This window comes from Plectropomus leopardus, chromosome 16 (assembly GCF_026936395.1).
Source record: "Plectropomus leopardus strain MGB_pleo_1.0 chromosome 16, ASM2693639v1, whole genome shotgun sequence".
Lineage (NCBI taxonomy): Eukaryota > Metazoa > Chordata > Actinopteri > Perciformes > Serranidae > Plectropomus > Plectropomus leopardus.
This window is the reverse complement of record NC_142191.1, coordinates 26,224,154-26,242,727: the sequence shown is the minus strand read 5'-3', so window position 1 is coordinate 26,242,727 and position 18,574 is coordinate 26,224,154. Positions and strand designations below refer to the sequence as shown.

The 18,574-nt window shown below is 37.5% G+C and overlaps 1 protein-coding gene across 4 annotated transcripts in view; it reads left to right on the top strand.

Moving 5' to 3' along the window:
* The first annotated feature begins 260 nt into the window (after window positions 1-260).
* The window catches only part of filip1b (filamin A interacting protein 1b), a 48,878-nt gene continuing 30,564 nt past the window's right edge, over window positions 261-18,574 (top strand). For 2 of the 4 annotated variants that reach the window (XM_042503133.2, XM_088089124.1), the window contains exon 1: window positions 262-660. The gene's annotated coding sequence lies outside the window, so the exon portion shown is untranslated. Of the gene's footprint in view, window positions 661-18,574 lie in introns of all 4 variants that reach the window. The other 2 variants (XM_042503132.2, XM_042503131.2) reach the window with 2 other exon arrangements.

The following is an 18,574-nucleotide window of genomic DNA, read 5'->3' as shown; positions in this document are numbered from 1 at the left end:
TAAATTCCCCAGATCCAGCTTGACATAATTGGTATCTTTGGCAACTTTGGAAACTGAGCTAGAATTTAAAGTTTGTGGCTTTGAGAAATAGAAAACATAACTACTTGCTAAACATAACACCGCTAATGTAAACCTCATCAAAGCAACACAAGCTGAGCTGAGCGGAGCCGAGCTGAGCCAAGCCAAGCCCCTGGCTGTGAGCGGGAGGAGGAGTAGCCAGGCTGCTGGATGGGCTGATACTGTAGCTCAGCTGTTGGGGGTTTGTTAAAGCCTCAGTCAGTCAGTTCAGCTGCTAACACAAACTGAGAGCACACGTTAAATATAGAGCAGACGCTCACTCTTGACCAGAAACAAACAGGCTGAAGAAAGAAGAACTGATTTTATTGAAGCTAAAAGAAAATCTCTCTCTCTCTCTCTCTCTCTCTCCTCAGTTCGAATTCTTCCTCTCTCACCCTTTGAGCTCACAGACCAAACTTGGAGAGGACGAAGCTTCACACCGCTCTGCTACTGTGACTCCAACGTTGGCAAGAGAAGAGGAAAAAGAGTAGAAGAAGAAACTCAGGACAGATGAACACAGTGATGTTGTGAGAGCTGTCAGTGAACTCATCACAGAGGACTGGAGTCATTTTTGGGATTGAACAGCTGACGTTCTGAGACCAGGTAAGACAAAGTGACGTCATCACCAACAGGTGTTTGCTTTAACTTTGACACATAATTAAGTTTAATTAATATATTAGGAAAGTTTACTCAGTTGGTGGAAGAAAATCATCACTTCTGATAATATATAACCAAAAATCAAATACTATATTTGTAATCTTAACAAAAAAAATAATAGATAGGAATATTTTAAACCATTATTAAAAATTCTGAGAAATGTTAACAATAAATTATACCGAAAAGTAAATGCTTATTACTATACTTAAATATAATTAAAAATCAAATGAATATTATTTGATAAGGATATCAGTGCTGAGATGATTTGTCAGTTAACAAAATTTAGCTGATTAAGTTACATGTGTTTTTCAGACTTTTGTAGCTTTGGTCAAAAAAAGTCAGTATCAGTTTAGTCTTTTTTTATGATCAGCAACATGTGCTTGTAGCATCAACAGTATAAGTACTGATAAAATGACAAAAATACTATTATTATTATAGGTATTATAATATTGGATCATTTTTACTGCCACGTTAATGTGAAAGCAGCATTTTATCTGGACGTGAAGACAGCATTCACTGCATCATAAATTGTTGAGAAGTTTGAGTTTAAAATTTAAAATTAACCTGCAGTAACATATCTGCTCCATTAACAGAGTAAATTTTAATATACTAATATACTGAGTAAACAAATGCAGGGGTGGATTATGAAACGATGGCTCCCTGGGCACAGACATGCAAAAGAACCCCCACCTCTTCTACATAAAAGCAAGAGACACACTTTATAGTTGGTAGATTCCTTTTATTTTGTTTTGCATCTCTTTATACTCTTTATGCATCTTTTAGTGGTTTTGTGTCTCTTTGTTTGTTTTGCATAGTTTTGGGAAATTTTGTGTCTCTAATGAAATTTTGCGTCTTTTTTTTTTATAATCATTTTTGATCTCTTTGTGGTTGTTTAGCCCCGTTTGTACTTATTTTGTGTGTCTTTTAGGTAATTTTGTGTCTTGTTTTACTCGTTTTGAATCGCTTCAGTTTGTTTTAATTTGAGTGACATTATGCAGGTGAAGGTGGCCCCCCCTAACACTTTGGGCCCCTGGGCTTGTGCCTGCTAGGCCCATTCAGTAATCCTGCCATGAACAAATGCCCTACTTTATGACATACTCATTCAGTGAAACTAAATACAAACTCAGAGACAGTATTAACTTCGAGTGACACCTGGATGATTACTTTACATTATCTTGAGGCCTCATCTTCAGGATGCAACATGAGGTGCCCAAATTTAAAATCTAGTTTGAAGGACTTTATTATTTAAGTTTATTTGGCCCTATGAAACCTGGATCAACATCATTTTTCCTGCATTCAGATGCCCTTTACAAGCATTTAAACCTTTTCAATGTGAGCAAATTGGTTTGATTTCTTTTAGAAAATATAGGAAAAAAGGCAACAAGAAACTTGTCAATTTATGTCCCTCAAAATGTAAGAATGAGTTAAAGGTGACAAGAAAATTACCCGAAAATTAGATTAAAGACTGAGAGCAAGAGAGAATCGTTAGAAGATTATCAAAAAACACTCTCATTTCATTTCCTTTTTTAAATTTACTTACTTTTTAAAATATTTTCTGCTTTTTATATTTTTGTATGCCCTATTTTTAATACTTTTTTTTCTTATTTGTAGTTCTTTGTTGTGAAGTTGCTCTTTGCCTTGTTTTCATGTTTTGGAGATGAAATTGTGCTCAGGTTTCAAAGGGTCAACTATATCAGAGCTTAATTGTTTTACAAATGTATTACTACGTAATTCATCCACAATGCACAGATAGTGGAAGAAACAGGGTAATCAATCACGCCAAAATCTTTAAAAATATTCTTGTTATTCTTATCCCATGAAGTTAATACAGAAATCCCAAAATCAAAGTTTGACACAGAAGGCTTCTGTAACTCTGTAATATACATGACATCCACTAACCACTGACTCTCTATTCAGGAAAACCTTAAAAAAAAAACCTCCAACTAGGTAAAAGAGGATACAATAGATGTTGTATAAGCAGAGCAGACAGAAGCAGTAGAAGCAGAATTACAATATGGAGAAACACAACTGACTGTTTTAACTAAATGTCCATAAAACATGGTATGAAGTGAACATAAAGTGTAGTTAATAAAAGAGTTTAGGACAAGAAGTGTTTGGATTGAGGACTGTGACTTAGTGGAAAGAAAGTTCATGTTGAGTGTGTGCGTTGTTCAGACTGACTCATGAATGGAGCGGCTGTGAGGCGCTCACACAGTGACTCAGTGAGTTATGACTCCCTTCATTCACAGCCCAGTAAATGCTTGTTTCAGGAAGCAGTACATTAGACAGCTTTAATTTAATAGATGTTTTACCAGAGTACTTAAGCTCTGTTCTGTCCGGGGGGACGAGCAGCTTTTAGTGATATGTAGCTGCAGAAAACAGTGAGGAGAGGATGCAGCGGGCACGACACAGATCCACGTAAACTAATAGAGACTTCTGGAAAACGACAAATGGATGTCACTATCAGCAGGACCACATCTTAATCTGTGTCTTCTAAAACCATTACAAATCACTTTGTTCATAAAAATAAATCAGTTTTATGACAAAATTATGGTAAAAGTTTGGTTGAGTTGAGAACCAAAAACAACTCAGTTAGGTATAAGGAAACATTGCAGTTTGGGTTCAATCAAGTGGGGATCTTCTGAAGTTACTGAAAATGTTTGTATAAAATGTGTTTTTTTTTGTAACTGTCCTACTGCAGCTCAGCGTAGAAACACAAAGATGTAAAAAGATAACTAATGTTGTTGTCCTGCCTGGTAAGACTGTCTCAGATGTTCGTGTTCCCCTCGGGATGAATTATATTTAACTTTGGTGAACCCCTGATATAGTGGCCGTTTCAGCATACCATAGTTCCTTGGCTACTTAGTCTGCAAGGTGTATCCGTTTTGACTCGTGTTCCTGCTCCATTAAGTAGAATCCAAGTACTCATGTGGGGCAGGCAACAACTTTAACGTGGTTCATTTTGGACTGCAGCAAAGTACAGAAAAATACAGCATGTGAAGTCTTTCCGTAATCACATCTGGTTCACTACTGGCTTGATGTCTTTTTCCTTCCTTACATTAAACGATAAAACGCATTCCTACACGATAAAGCATGGTCAAAAACTTTTATCGATCCACACCTACACAGACTTAATGACAAAAGAGGATAGGCTGACAGCACCATAGCTGTGGTACATAACTTAGCCTACATTTTCAGAAATAGTATCATAAGTAATGCAAATATTAACATAACCTTAGTTTAGTCTACTACTATACACCATTCAAAATATACAAAAGCTGTTGTAAAAACTTGAATAATTTCGAAACCTAAAAAATATGTCATATAACAACATTAACATTTTTACAGGAATATAAAATCTATGATTAAGTGGCTGACTTCATCTGTGGCACCATCATCAGTTCTAGTTTTGAAGGTCCAGGGTGTAGGATTTAGGGGGATAAATTGGCAGAAATTGAATATAATATATTAGGTTTGTCTTTCTTTAGTGTATAATCACTTTGAAAGTAAGAATCATTGTGGTTTTTTTTAACCTTATAAGCCATATATAGGAAGCACATCCTCAACCGCCATATTGCAGAATGGACAAACCAAACACTGGCTCCAGATCGGGCCTGTCACGTTTTTGCATCCGCCATCACACTTAGAAGCCCATCTACAAAAAACAGCGTCAGAGAGCCACTGATTTTAACTTGGAATTGCAATGGTCAGTATTTTTGCTGGTTTAAAACCCTGAAGTCCGTTTGTTTAGGAGAGGAAGAGACCTCTGCGGATAAGTCGGTCTCCCGGTGAAAACCTCCTGAACATCTGAATCTTAAGTTATCAGAGTAAAAATAGTGAGCACAGAACACATTAGCATGTGGTGGATGAGCCGCTCATCTCCGACATGCTGAGCAGCAGCTGAGAAACACTGATTTGTAACATGAAACTGCATGTGCTTCAGATAAAACTACTTGAGCAATGAATACTGAAGGAATTCTAACCAGGAGAAATCTTGTCTAGTTGCAACCTGCGATCTTCACGCCACTAAATCCACCCAAATCTTACACACTTAACCTTAACGATCTTGTTTAAAAATCTTTGGGATTTGGCTGGTGTTAGAGAAAAGATGCAGATTATAGATTTTTTTCTTTTGCAGAGTGACTTTAAAGATCTTCAAATTGCAGAGTGATTCTGCTGTAGTTGAGTGTTTCGCTCAATAAGAGCACTGATGTCTGCTCGAAGAATCAAACCTGTGACAATTTCAGCACAGTCTGTCCACTCTGCAGATGAAAGGGCTACTGTTTTCCTCTTCTAGTTAAATGTGGAAAATGTGCCCCATTTGATCTACGTTTAATCCAAACAGTAAACACGGGGGCTCTTTGGCTCGACCTCCTCTGTGTTATCATACCCAGCATGCTTTGCCCTGCCCAGATCTCGTGGGACATCTCTCTCCATTAATAGCTTTTTTTCCACTGTTTTCATTACAAGTTCGTTTTGAATCCTTTTTCTGAGGCAGATATGTGAAGGACAAGATTATCTTCCAACAGAATAAACTTAAGCCAAAATCTGCATAGTTCATTTAGACAAAGATATTTTATTTTCATTTGAAATTGGAACACCCCCCCCCCCCCCCAAAAAAAAAAAAAGTCAGGGTGTTCGGTTGTTTGTCTAACCTGTCTGTCAGCAGACATATCAAGCTCAAATTTATCAACAGGTTCCCGTAAAATGTTTTGGACAAATGTGCTCTGGGCCAACAGACCACTGATTAGGTTCTGGTGATGATCCAGATCTGAGATTTTTTCACCAGTTGCGACAGATCCTTCAGAGATGTTTAAAAGGTCAAAATATCAGCTTCACTTCACATGTTAGGTTCATGCAAATGATGACCACTGATCACTCTTACCTGCGGCTTCAGAATCTCAGGTGATCAACTAGGTGGAAATCCAGCCCGTTCTCATTCCAAACTAACAATGCCAAAAGCCACCTTTCATGTCTGGATGATACTCCCCTAAACCTAACCATCCGTGACTTTATTGCCAAAAACCTAACCATCCGTGCCAGCATATGCATTTGTTGATGTGGCGCTGTTGGTTGCCATGTGCTGTTGTTGCCTAAACATAACCATGTGCAGCGTAATCCCACCATGTGCTTGTGTTGACATCATGGAAGCAGCATCCCAAACATAAATAGCAGACACAGAAGGATACCTAAAATGTAATTCGTAGGTGTGGAAGTCCACTGCAAAGCAGCAATATTTGACAACCTGGGATGAGAATGTTATGGGAAATCTTGTGACTGTGAAGGCCATAGAAAATGATTCACATCATTTTCATCACGCTACCTGCATTTAAGAAACAAGCTGGCACTTTGGTGTCGTATTAAAATGTTGCAGATTATAACTTTCAACTGAGGCAATTAGAATTTTCTCCCGTGACCTTTGCCTTTACTTCATCATCTCCTCCTTCATCAAACTCCCGCTTCAGTTCGTAACATTGTGTTTTCCACTGGCAGCCCAAGGCCAGCTGATAAGACGAAAGCCGTGAGATCATTCTGCCAATTCAGCTCTGTAATCTCTGTGGGAGGTTTACCAGGGGGACGTTCAATGGCGTCTGCCCTCTTGTTTGGTTTCATAACAGGGTCTGCTGTTTCCATGACAGCATAACAGGGAGCAGAGAGGAGCACTGAGTTTGTTTGGGTACAGTTTTCTGTTCCGAAAAGGGCAAACAACTGATAACATCATGATGGATTACGCTGGCAAAGATGTGGTCCTCTTAGCTCAGCTCTGAAACCATGGGAAGACCTTTACAACTTTGGCGTTGTAAACCATGCCTCTTTGGTAAATATAGTTGTTTTATTTCCTGTCATATTAAAGCCCAGTCATGCCGTACATTTGTCCCGAGTTCAATTGTTCCAAATGTTGCTGTTCCTGAAAAGTTCTGACCACAATTTATAAGTCTGATCCAGTCTCCAGAAAGACACCAGTAATATTGCATTTGCTCCCCAAATTGGCACATTAGTATATTAGCTACTGTACTTTGACAACATAATTTCAGTTTAATGAGTCCCCCGTGTGCGGGTGACAATTAATTCCTGTCAAACGTTGCAACATAGCAGCTGGTATGAATTGTATTGTATTTGTCTCTATAACCAACTGCCATACAATCATTTTTGCCTTTGCTCATTCTTAGCGGCACTATTTTACAAGTTCAGAAAGAGAACAGGCTAGGCGGTCTGGGGAGTGTTTGCTTTCCGCCTTTTTTACACCTTACCATGTGCCTCTTCCCCCTAAACCCAACCATCTGTGGCAAGATGTGCATTTGTTGACATTTCAGCGTTGATTGCCATGTGCAGTTGTTGCCTAAACATTGCCACATGCAGCGTCTTCCCACCATGTGCTTGTGCTGACGTCACAGTAGCAGCAGAGCGGATGCAGAAAGATACTTAAAATGTAGCATTTAGACGCGGAAGTCCACTGCAAAGCTGCAATATGTGACAACTTGGGATGAGAATATGTTGGTCACACCATCTGTCATCCCCTCCTCCTCATGAGAAACTCAGCTTAGATTGATATAATGTAAACAATGCCATACATTTGAACTGTACAAATCTAACATATCCATTTGCAGAAGCATACAATGCCAACATTTTATTCTGGAAACTGGGCTGAACCTGCAGCGGTGCCAGTGTTTTTGCTAAGCTAGACTATCCATGTCTCTGCAGCGAACACAAAGACAGTCAAAACAGTCAAAAACCCACTTTTATTTTACTGAATTTGGTTTTCATTCTCAAAAAATTCTCATGTTCTCTTCTTAAAATAATGCATGTTTGCACACAACATGCATGTGCTGTCTAACTCTTGCATGTATGTCATTCTGCAATAATCAAAAAGTGTGGAAATTAAGTTTCTATCAGGTTACTTCCATTTTTTTGTTCTCATGTTCAAATTCATGCTCAGCATTCATTTATTAACTTGCTTTGTGAGATACGAGATCCCATGTATTGATTATCAATTCATCTTTCTCTTTACTGGTTAGTGTGATGGTCTCTGAGTCTCCTCTGAGGTCACTTATGGGATGGTCCGAGGTTATTCCCCTCTCATGAGTCATTTCTCAAGTCAGTGAAAAGCTGAATTGCTGGTAGGCTGACCAAAAGCCACTTGAGATTCATCTGTACCCGGGAGCTAAATGGCTTGTAAAAACGTAAAAATGACGTGAAAAGAGCAGCGGTCAAAGCCTCTGTTACTCTCATGATATCCTGCCCACTCTCTCTCTGCTCACCCCCGTCTCTTTACTCCCAGAGTTTATGAGGGAAGTGACTTCATGCTCATTCCATTTGAAAGGCATGTGAGACTTGGCTGCTGGTCGACTGCATGTTGGGAGTGATGTCAGCTTTCTGGACTGGTCACTGCTGATTACAGCTCTTGCACAAACCGCTGGGAGGATAAAAAGTTGCCTTGTTTCAGCCCACGAGTTTCCCCCGATGACTGACGTGGTCTGGGGAATGTATTTTCTAATTAAAATCGCCCGAGGCAAGAATTTTATGTTGGGTGCAACATAAAAGAGTGTCTCACTCCGCCATAGCTCATTTGAGGTATAATGATGGGACACTGTCTCTTAGCTCAGGAAATTCCATCAATCTACAATCTTAATTTAAGCAAACTCTATTAAAAAAAGCAAAAATACAATAACTATCTCTGCTTCAACAGAATGATTAATTATCCGTTTGCTGCCAAATGTCTGCATGCTGATAGACATTTCATCGCAATCTTGAATATAAAACTGCGGTGTGTTACTGAACGAAAGTGTCTGCCAAACACTGTCAGTGCAAATGTAAATGTATTACCTTAAGTATATAGAAATAAAGATTAAAATACCTATACTGACTGAAAGGATCTGAGCTGTTAAAGGTATGTAAATCACCATCTCCCTCAACTATTGAGATCATTTAAAAAACCCAACTTAATTCCACACCGGAGCTTTTGAGGTTTCTTTGCCCAACCCTGTCGACCTAAAAGTTATGTTTATATACTTCTAAATGTTGCCAAATATGTTTTGAAGGACAATTTAAATTACTGCCTGGGTTATGTCTACAAATGTTTAAGGAATAATCATATTTTGGTTAAAATTAAGAGAAAAAAAATGACACTGTCAGTATCACATTTGACTTTTTCTGTCCTTAGATTATTCAGAGCATCACTATGATTCAGAGTCTGAGCAGCAGTTGTTTGCACTCAGCTCTATACACAGAGGTGGCTGAGCTGGCTAGCAGCTAATTGTGCAAACAGCACAGACAGTGCTAACAGTTCTGACCCAATGACCCGTAATCGGCGTATGAGCGCAGTGCAGAGTGATGTTGATTAGCTAGCCAGTGAGATACACACACAGGGACTCACATGCACATGCAGCTGGACCATCTACCACAACAAAAAACAGAGAAGCTGGGATTAAAACACACAGAGATGTAGTGTTAGTATTCTCTGCTCAGGGTGCCATTACTCCCCTGTATCTTTACAAAACAAATAGTTGTTTAGTGCTATATTAATGCTGCTATTCGTCATTTACAGAACCCTAAACCAAAACTATGATCTTTCACTAATCATAACCAAATACCCTGAGTTGCCTAATTACAATCCAAAAAATATTAATCATTTATGTTTTAGTTACTATAAGTGTAAATTGCAGGAACAAAAAATAAACATGTTATTGTCACTGAATGTGTTGCAAGCGCTACATTCATTTATCTACATTTTGGTCTTACATATTTGCTCTTAGAAAATAATACCGATATCAAATGTAATTTCTGGAAGACAGGGCTGGCTTTTCAGTTGTCTTTGTGACATGTGCTCCAATAGCCTACCGAAAAAAATGTTGTGAAAATAATTTCCAATTCTATTTTAGTGCTTCTAAAAAAAACTCATGATGAAACATCAAAAGAGACAGCTAAATATCTTCCTCTTTTTCTAAACTTTTCTGCAGGAGTTGTAAATACAAGTAATCAGCTTCCTGAAACAGCTTTGCTGCATTAAGACCAAACCTCTGACCCTGTTTTCATGCCTGGTTTTACATCAAACTGGGCTGCATACATGATTTCTATTTTTGTGGCAGCCTCTTAATGGCTCTGCTGCTCACTCATCTGTGGAGCCTTAAGACCTCCATATAAGGTGACAGGTAATGATGGCAGGGTTGCTGCAGTCAGTTAATTCTGTATATAAAATTGTATCATGTAATTTTTAATAAGGTAGCTATAGTGCAGAAATCTTACTAGCTGCTAGTGTTTCATTTTATCTCAACGGATGTTTGAAAGTTTCCAACTATCCACACTCTTTCCAGCTGTCTAAAATGTGCAAAGAGTCATAATCTTGCAGTAAGTTAAAGAGATACATTTTCAAGAAAGTGTATTTACCAAAACCTATGTTGGATAGATTGGGAATAAACACATGTACTATTGAAAGAATAGGTTTTACTGTATTTGTAAAAAAAAAAAAAAATTGAAATAGTGCATTTTTTTGTAATTTTTTTTTCAAAAATGAGTCAGTAAACAATTTCGCTTGAGGTTAAGTCAAGTCAAGTCAGTTTTATTTATATAGCCCATTATCACAAAACATGGTTTGCCTCAGAGGGCTTTACAGTGTACGACATCCCTCTGCCCTAAAATGTGAACAAAAATGTGAATTAAAATGTGAACAAACAGCCACAACACATTTTACATTTTACATTGCACTGATGGTTATTAGTATTGAGCAATTTGGGATTTTAGAGACAAAAAAAGGATTTACTGGCAATGGTAGCTTCTACGTTTATTTTACAAAAATGTACAAGAAGAAATCACATTTTCAGTTTCAGAGCTGAGAACACTACAATAGGAAAAGCTAAGTTGGGTGTAAAATTAAGCATTAAGAGAGACCGTTGGTTATAGTGACTTCAGAACAGCTAAGGAGTGTTGTCAGGCAGGACTCGGACTGGAGTATGTCTGAAGGCCCAAGTCACCTTCACCTCTTACTGGTGAACTTTGCAGGTATATTAAAATGTTCCGTCTTTAATCTCAGTATAGAAACAGTTTTACTGACGTGTTCTCCGCACGTGCTGCAGGCCTTTACTGACCAGTGCCGATTATAATTGTTCTATTTTGGATGTCTCTATGACGTGCTAAAGATGGTAATGTGAGCCTGTAGTGACATTCAAGCCTCGACTGTAAGTGTCACTATTTAGAGCACGGGGTGCTTGATAGACTGATATTAGTCAAGCACTGTACACTGTATTTCAGCCTGCAATGTCGAGTGGTTTTCCACAGAATCATAAGCCAGAATGAAACGATAATGCAGGAAAAACTCTTCTGGTTTCTTACAACACTGTAAGTCTTCACATGCAACCTGGTAAAGAAGATGTTCTTTTTGTTGCCATATTATGGACTGTGCAGGTAAATGTGTATATGCACTTGTGTCACCAGGGGTGTCAAAGTGAAGAAAATGCAAAGTGGACACCTGTGCAAAGACTCATTGTGTTGTCTGAGTTCACCATAAGTCTAAACAGCTTGTGACCTCATCATGCTGGGTCAGAGAGATTGTCTGGACTCAAGTTCTAGTTAGATGTAGTTGGAGATGTGAGGAATATCTCTACAGATGTGAAACCATTTTAAGTCAAGCATGTCAACTTTTCATTGTTCTACCAGTGCAGGCAGCATGGTAATGGGGATGACATTCCTGGTCCCCGGAGGATGAATCCTACAGACCCTTTTACTGTCAGTAAACATTATGACATTTTTAGGTGGGCGAGTCTTAGCTGGAGGCCAGTGTTTGTTTGTTTTATAAAAAAGCTCTGTTGTAATGTATTTAATGCAGTCTAGCATATTATTTTTAATTTGAAGTTCGTGTTCTTATCATTTAAAAATTTAAATGTGTGGTTTATTTCAAAAACTTTTTTTTACTGGCCAGAATAATGATCAATTATTGTGAATTGAAAATATTGGTAGTTGTTGGTAATTACAGTATTAAGTGGAAACTGGATACTTAACAACTGCTATTATTACACATTAAACAGTTTTAAACAGTTTTTGGTTAAAGGTGAAATGTAAATAAAGCTACATATAGTCAAGTACTGTACTTGAGTATAAGATAATCATCAGATTTCAGAAATGAAAATGCGGGAGAATCCTCAGTTTGGCGATGAATATATCATTAAATTATCCAACATTCTTATATCAAAAATAAAAAAGGGGGACATGTACAGTTTCATTTGACCATGGTATGTTGCACTGTAATAAACATATAACGCATAGTTATTTATTAAACCATCCAGCATTACATAAGAATGAAAAGCTCTATCTTAAACAAACTTCGAGTAAATTTAGGCTGTAATTTTTTTATTTACTTTTGCTGTGTGCTATTAATGGTTTTACTTTGTAAAACGTTTTGAGTAAACCTACTTCTTCTATAGCTGCAAATAGCCTGCCAACATTTCCAATTACAGAAAGGTTGAAAATAGGGCAATATGCATGTGGCCTCAGGCCCCCAAATCCCTACATCTGCCCCTGGTAATAATAATGAGAGCTCAGCATGAGCGGCTGAAGAGACACGGAACGATGTCTCCTGATGTTTCCATAAAATTCCATCCAAAGTCTGAATAAATGTATCACTAAAATAAAATAGTCTGTAGAAGTCTAAAGAAGTCACTCTCCCCTGCTGAACATTTGTCTGTTTGTTCATTCAGACACTTTGGTGCTGTGAGGAGAAGCTCTGCTCTGTTTGTCTGTCTCTCTCTTCACTGCTGTTGGACCATCAGCTGTTTGATCCGCTATAATGAAACACCGGTCGGTTGTCAAACACTGTATTCTAGACTCAGATTCGTTCACTGCATTACATGACAACACTTACACTGTTGCAGTGTTTTGGCGTGAGATTTGACTCTATGTTGTGAGAGCGCGAGACAGAGCCCAACAGCATGAGACTTTGGCAACCCTGTAAGGAAAACAGTTCTCCACAGAGGTTAGCTAGCTAGATATTAAGTGTTAAAAGGCTTGTTTTCGAGAATGGGGAAAATTGATACCAGTCTTTCTGAATATATCAGGTCACACACTCTCCGACACCACGAGTGTTATTTGAATAAGTTTATACTGACCAAAGGGACCTGACTGGCAGACCCCTGTGCTCTCACTGTTGATCAATGATTCAGTGATTTGACAGGATTGCTGAGGGTGGAATGGCCACACATTTACACTTAGCTAATAGAAAAACCAAGTGTGTATAGACAAGACAAACCGAGACTGTATAAGTCGTTAGATGCCTATTACTCTGTCTTAAACGGCCATGTACAGGACTTGAAATATCATGATTCAGCTATTGAGTTTTATGTCATGCCGTGCAAAGTTCTGCCTAGCCAATGGCAACACTTCATATCAGGTAAGGCAAAAAATACTTAATGTTATAGGGATGAATAATGTTCTGTGTGTGAGTGTTATTATGTACACCAAATCAGGAATTGGGGAAGTATTCAGAAGAATACTGGATTTCTGTGTACGGCTAACTTTTTAGCACATTAGCCAACATTAGCTTCGTTAGCAAAACAAAATGGAGGAAACCATTCAAGTGATACATGTGTCTGTTTTGATCATAGACTGTATGGACAACATGATAGCTCCCCCAAAAGCCAAAAAAATTATTTACAGACTAAGGTTTTGAGAATCGCCTCCATCCAGTCCTTTCGTTCACACTTAACACATCACATTTAACCATAATTGTCTTTGTTTTTGTGGATGGGCAGTGGTGATTGGTATCCAATAATTTTTCACTTTTGAACCATTACTTCTTCTTTTCTGGCACCCAACAACACAATAAGATAACATTTTAAAGTGGTGGCGGTTTCCTGCGTGAGGTAAGAAACCAGTGTATCACTCTAGTTTTCCTGTTTTTTGCCTCCAGCCAATACCATGACGCCATCATGGTGTCAGCCCTAAAAGGGTCTATTTGACTTTTTCTCTCGCTCCATCATCAGATCAAACCTTAAATTTTCCAGTACTTCCGCTACGACTTATTGCTTACATGCTTACCTTAGAGGGTTTATATGGTAAACATCATGTTAGCATGATGCCATGTACAGTCTAACAGGGCTTTGGTGCTAGGTGGTCATGTGTCTTTGAAAATGTAACAAAGACAGTTTTTAGTTTATCTGTAAATTTCTTTTTAAATTCTGTCATTTGTGTTTCTGAAGGCTGGTCACAGGATAAAGAGTGTGAAAGACAGTTTTAGCTGATGTATTTATTTTTCTGTTTTAATCTTGTTAAAATATCAGATATTAGATTTTATGATCTCATGGCTTAATGACCCCATTATTATAAGATAAGAAAAATCAATCAGTTGTTAGCTGTTTTGGCCAGTTCTAGTTTCAGTTTATCTGCTTTTTGGCTTCACTGTCAGACTCTCATTATGAGAGCAGCAGTGGGACAAACTTTGTGAAACACAGGCGCAAACAATTACTTTGGTATGTGCAGATGATGAGATAATTAAGCGGTGACCTTGAGATAACGGAGTATAAAGCAGCACAAAGCACGGGGCTACTGAGGTCACAATTTCCATTTAGGTAGGTATGACATCATTGCAAAACTTTTTGACACGTCTTAGCTTTTTTTTTATGATAAAATGCAAAAAGGGAGTTTCCCTGATGAAGATCAATTGATCAAAATCATCATATGAATCTAATAAATGTTTGTTGGGGACAGTCAAATATTCCTCTTTTTTTATTTTAATGTCAAACATTTGAGCTGCTTTTTTGGTGATATTTATATTTATTTTGTGATAATTATAAATTAAACCAACTAAGGTGACTCATTTTCTTGTGATGATAATCTGCAGATTCATGTGGCATCTTGTAAAATATGAAATAACACCAAAAGATCTTGCAGTTGGCAAAATATTTTCACCACAAGGCCTCATTTTGTAGCTGTCTGGACCTTTCAATCATTTCTCATGATCTTCAGCAGAGTTTGCCAGTTGTTGAGGAATTATGGATTACATTTTTTTTCAATCAGAGTACTTTCTGGACCTTTTTAGCATCAAGGTGTAACAGTGACAGTTTGATTGCTATCTTGCCATGGTAATGTTGTTTAAAGAAGATTTACAGTAATAAAAGAGAACTGTGGCCTGCACGGTCCAGAGCGACTAGGGGAAGAATTCCAGATTACAATCATAACTCTCAAATTTAAAACAAGATAATTTAATTTAATTTAATCTAATTTCCTTGTTGTGAATACACTGAATTCTGACTCTTTAAAAGGCAGTTTGACCTACTTGTGAACCCGAACCGCTCAGCAGTCGTGCAGCTTTCCTCTTCAAAGAGACTGAACATAATGTGCTGTAGCTAACAATCCCAGAGACTGTTGGAAAGTTGGAAACTACGTTTTTTCATCCAATGGCTGCAGTGGCTGTTACCTCCCAGATTTCTTTCACCACTCACACCGTTTTACAAGCTCAGATGGATGGAAATAAACCTCCAAACAGTCAGTGGCTTCCTGCCAGCTGAGCTCACAGAGCAGACAAACCTTTGGCTGGTGGCTGGTGGAGGTTTCCCTTTAAAACTATCTCTTCTTACTGTGTTTGAGTTCTGGTAGCTTTGTAGACATTCGCTAAAAAGGGGGTTAAGAAATAATGAAATAAGCAGACGATAAGCTTAATGAGTTGAAGTGTAAACAATTAAAAGGAGTTGAAATTGCAATTAAAATGAGTGCAGAAAGGAACAGATGTGTTGTAATATCAGTCGCATAACATCTATGCTATACTTATACTAATACTATAGTACTGCTGTATACTTGCAAAGTGGGAGGAGCTGATTTTGGATGGTCATGGTTTTGGAATGTGTCAGTCAGACAGTCAAAAGCTGCGTCCTAAATTTCTTACAGATATGCTTTTAAGTTGGCTAAAACAGCATGGGAGATTTTTTTCCTATGTCTGACACCATGGTATAAAATAAGTAGTACATGAATGGCATACTAATTCCAGTGGGATATTACAGTATTACAGGAAGTGACATGGTAACTGCAGTTCAGTGCCTCAGAAAAGATACTGTTTTTGTACAGAACAATATACTGAACACTAGTACACATACTGGGTATGTAATGCGTACTATGACATTTCAGATGCAACTAAAGTTTTTCAAAGTCTTGTGTGGACAATAAACTGGTTAAAACAGCAATGACAGAGATAAACAATTGCATTTTGGAGAAAAGTCAAGGTACAGGACGGTGATCATAAAAACTTAATGTCCCCTGCACTTTTCCAAATCCAATTTTTGTCCCCTCACTTTTACAGGTCCAGTTAGATTAATTTATTTTAAAACCACTTGACCATGTCGTTTTACTGTCCAACTGCTAAAATTCAGATTAAAGAAGCTCTGAGTTGATCCAAACATTCATCTCACCTTCAGTTTTTGCCATGCACTTGAAGCGTTTCAGCTTATTTTTGAGTAATTTGCAGATATTTTTACCCCCTGGATTTCCTAATAACACAAGATGAAATGAGCCCACTCAACTTAAGTTTTCTTTGCTTACTTCTATTTGTAAATCTTGCACACAGATTTACAGAAAATATCTGCTTTTGTGAGGTAAGACGAATTGTTATCTTTTATTTATCCTACTGCAGTTTCATAAATGCATCATTATGCAGCCGATGTACTACAGAGAAGCTAGGTAATTTAGTACTGATAGCAGTGGTATGATTTTTACTTAAAAAGAAATGAATACAGAGATTTTGCTGGAATGAATCTCCTGCAGATGTGTTGTCTGAGGTAAAATAAGGACTTAAAAGCAGTGAGCGAAAAGTCAGAGGCATTTGGGGAATGAAGAAATCTATGATTGAATCTCTCTCAGACAGATCCAACAAATCATCATCCATATTTGACTGAAATATTAAACAGTGGATTAATGACAGGGGTATATTTGTTTTGGCTCAGCTGTAAAGTTATTTTTCATCTACTGAAGGCCTGAAGCCCTCATGCAGCACAGATGACTGACTGCATTACTTTCCCCCTTATGGTGAGTTACAGCGACAGGCCAGACTTCTTTAAACCTCCTCATGAAGCTGGTCGTTCCCTTATATAGTCATATTTCAATCTACATGCCTAAATCATATTGCACATAAAAAGCATGAAGTTTGAAGAACTACAAAATTGAGCGAGTGAATCTGGACAGCTGCCATCACTTACAAAGCAGACCATAAGGAACTCTGCACAATTACATTAAAGCCATCTAAGACTGTAATATTAACCAAGCTAAGCACAGTTTCTAATCATAAAGCCTGCTACCTTTACATTACTAACTCTTAAGCATATCTCTATTCTTTAATGTATTTTGTCAAGAAAGAGGAAGTTTGGATGGGACATAATGCAAGACAGGATCATTAAAATTTAAAAACCACATGGATATCAGTTAGCAAGAGAGAGACAGTTGGTTAGGTTCAGTTTTAAATTTTCATGCAAACAGAAAAAAAAAAATCCAAAACCAAAGTGAAACCTGATGTGAAATGAGAGATCAAGATTGCTAAACAAACATATAGTTACAAGTAAAGTAAAAGAAAATAAGAGACAAAAGAGTGATGTATTTCTAGTTTCTAGACAATAGCAGAATAGTTGATAATAAGTTACTTAAAATGACACTAAAAGATTATGAGAAGATGTCTTATTGGAGCGCAAGGACAAGAGGATATTATTGTTAAAAACCAAGTTTTATTGGCTGGTTTTTTCATTAAGCCTATTTTAAAACTGTAAAAGCATTGACTTTTTTTACATAAGATGCAAGATGTCTGAATATGTTGTTATTTTCTCATTTATGTTTAAACAGAAAAGTAATTCATGCTGACTTTAATTTCAAAGCATGTAAATGTTGCTTGTTGGTGAAGCAAGAAAAAATTAAATGCAATTGCATTTATTTCAGTAATTTCAACAATTTGAACCAGTTTAAGCCAGCGGTCTACTTTGGCAAAGCAACCAATGTTTGAAAAACTTCAAGAAAACCTTAACATTATTAAAAAGGAAGCCAAGTTCACCATAATAGTAAATTCTATTTATTCGTTCACTATAATTACAGCTAATAAACAACATTGTTTTTACACAACATAACCTATAATTACATACTTTCCAACTTCTAAAAACACCCAAATAGTTATAGTTGTATTGGACTTGGCATTAGATAATGTAGAAGTGCCTGAAAATGCAACAAAAAAAAAGCTTAAATTTCAGCTAGAATTTTACATTCAAGGTTATTAGGGCCTACACCCAAATTTGAAGGACAGAGTGCTATATTGCTACAGTATTTTACTTTAAGTTGAAAACTCTGAAGTCAAACATCTTGAGTTGTGTGTTGATGTGAATTTTTCATAAACATCTTACTCACCTACCACCAAATATGGCCGTTATGAGTTACCCCTTGGAAGTCAAAAGAGTCATGAAAAGTAAAAGCCCCACTTTTTCCTTGTTTATGTCACTAATACTAACTTTTGCAGTGCAATAAATGTGATTAATGATGAGATAATGAACAGGGAGTGACATGTAATTTAAAAAATACAAAACAATTAGACGACCAAGGCCAGACATACTGGCATGATCTATATTTAACAGAGAACACTAATATATCATCACAATACGAGCTGAAACAAATACAGAGAAACATGACCCAGTGGATGTTTGGTGCAGTGCTGGTGATGGGATCGACCGCACATAACCGTTTAGTTCACAACTGTTGAGGTGTTGTAAGCTATCACGATCAACAGGCAGCGACTGTTTGTTTACAACAAGACTTGTTGTGGAGGAGCGAGAGAGCGGCAGCTGTGAAGCAAAATGAAGGTTCAGGCATCTATGGGATTGCTGATGGATCATAAAGTGATAGCACTGGAGTTCCC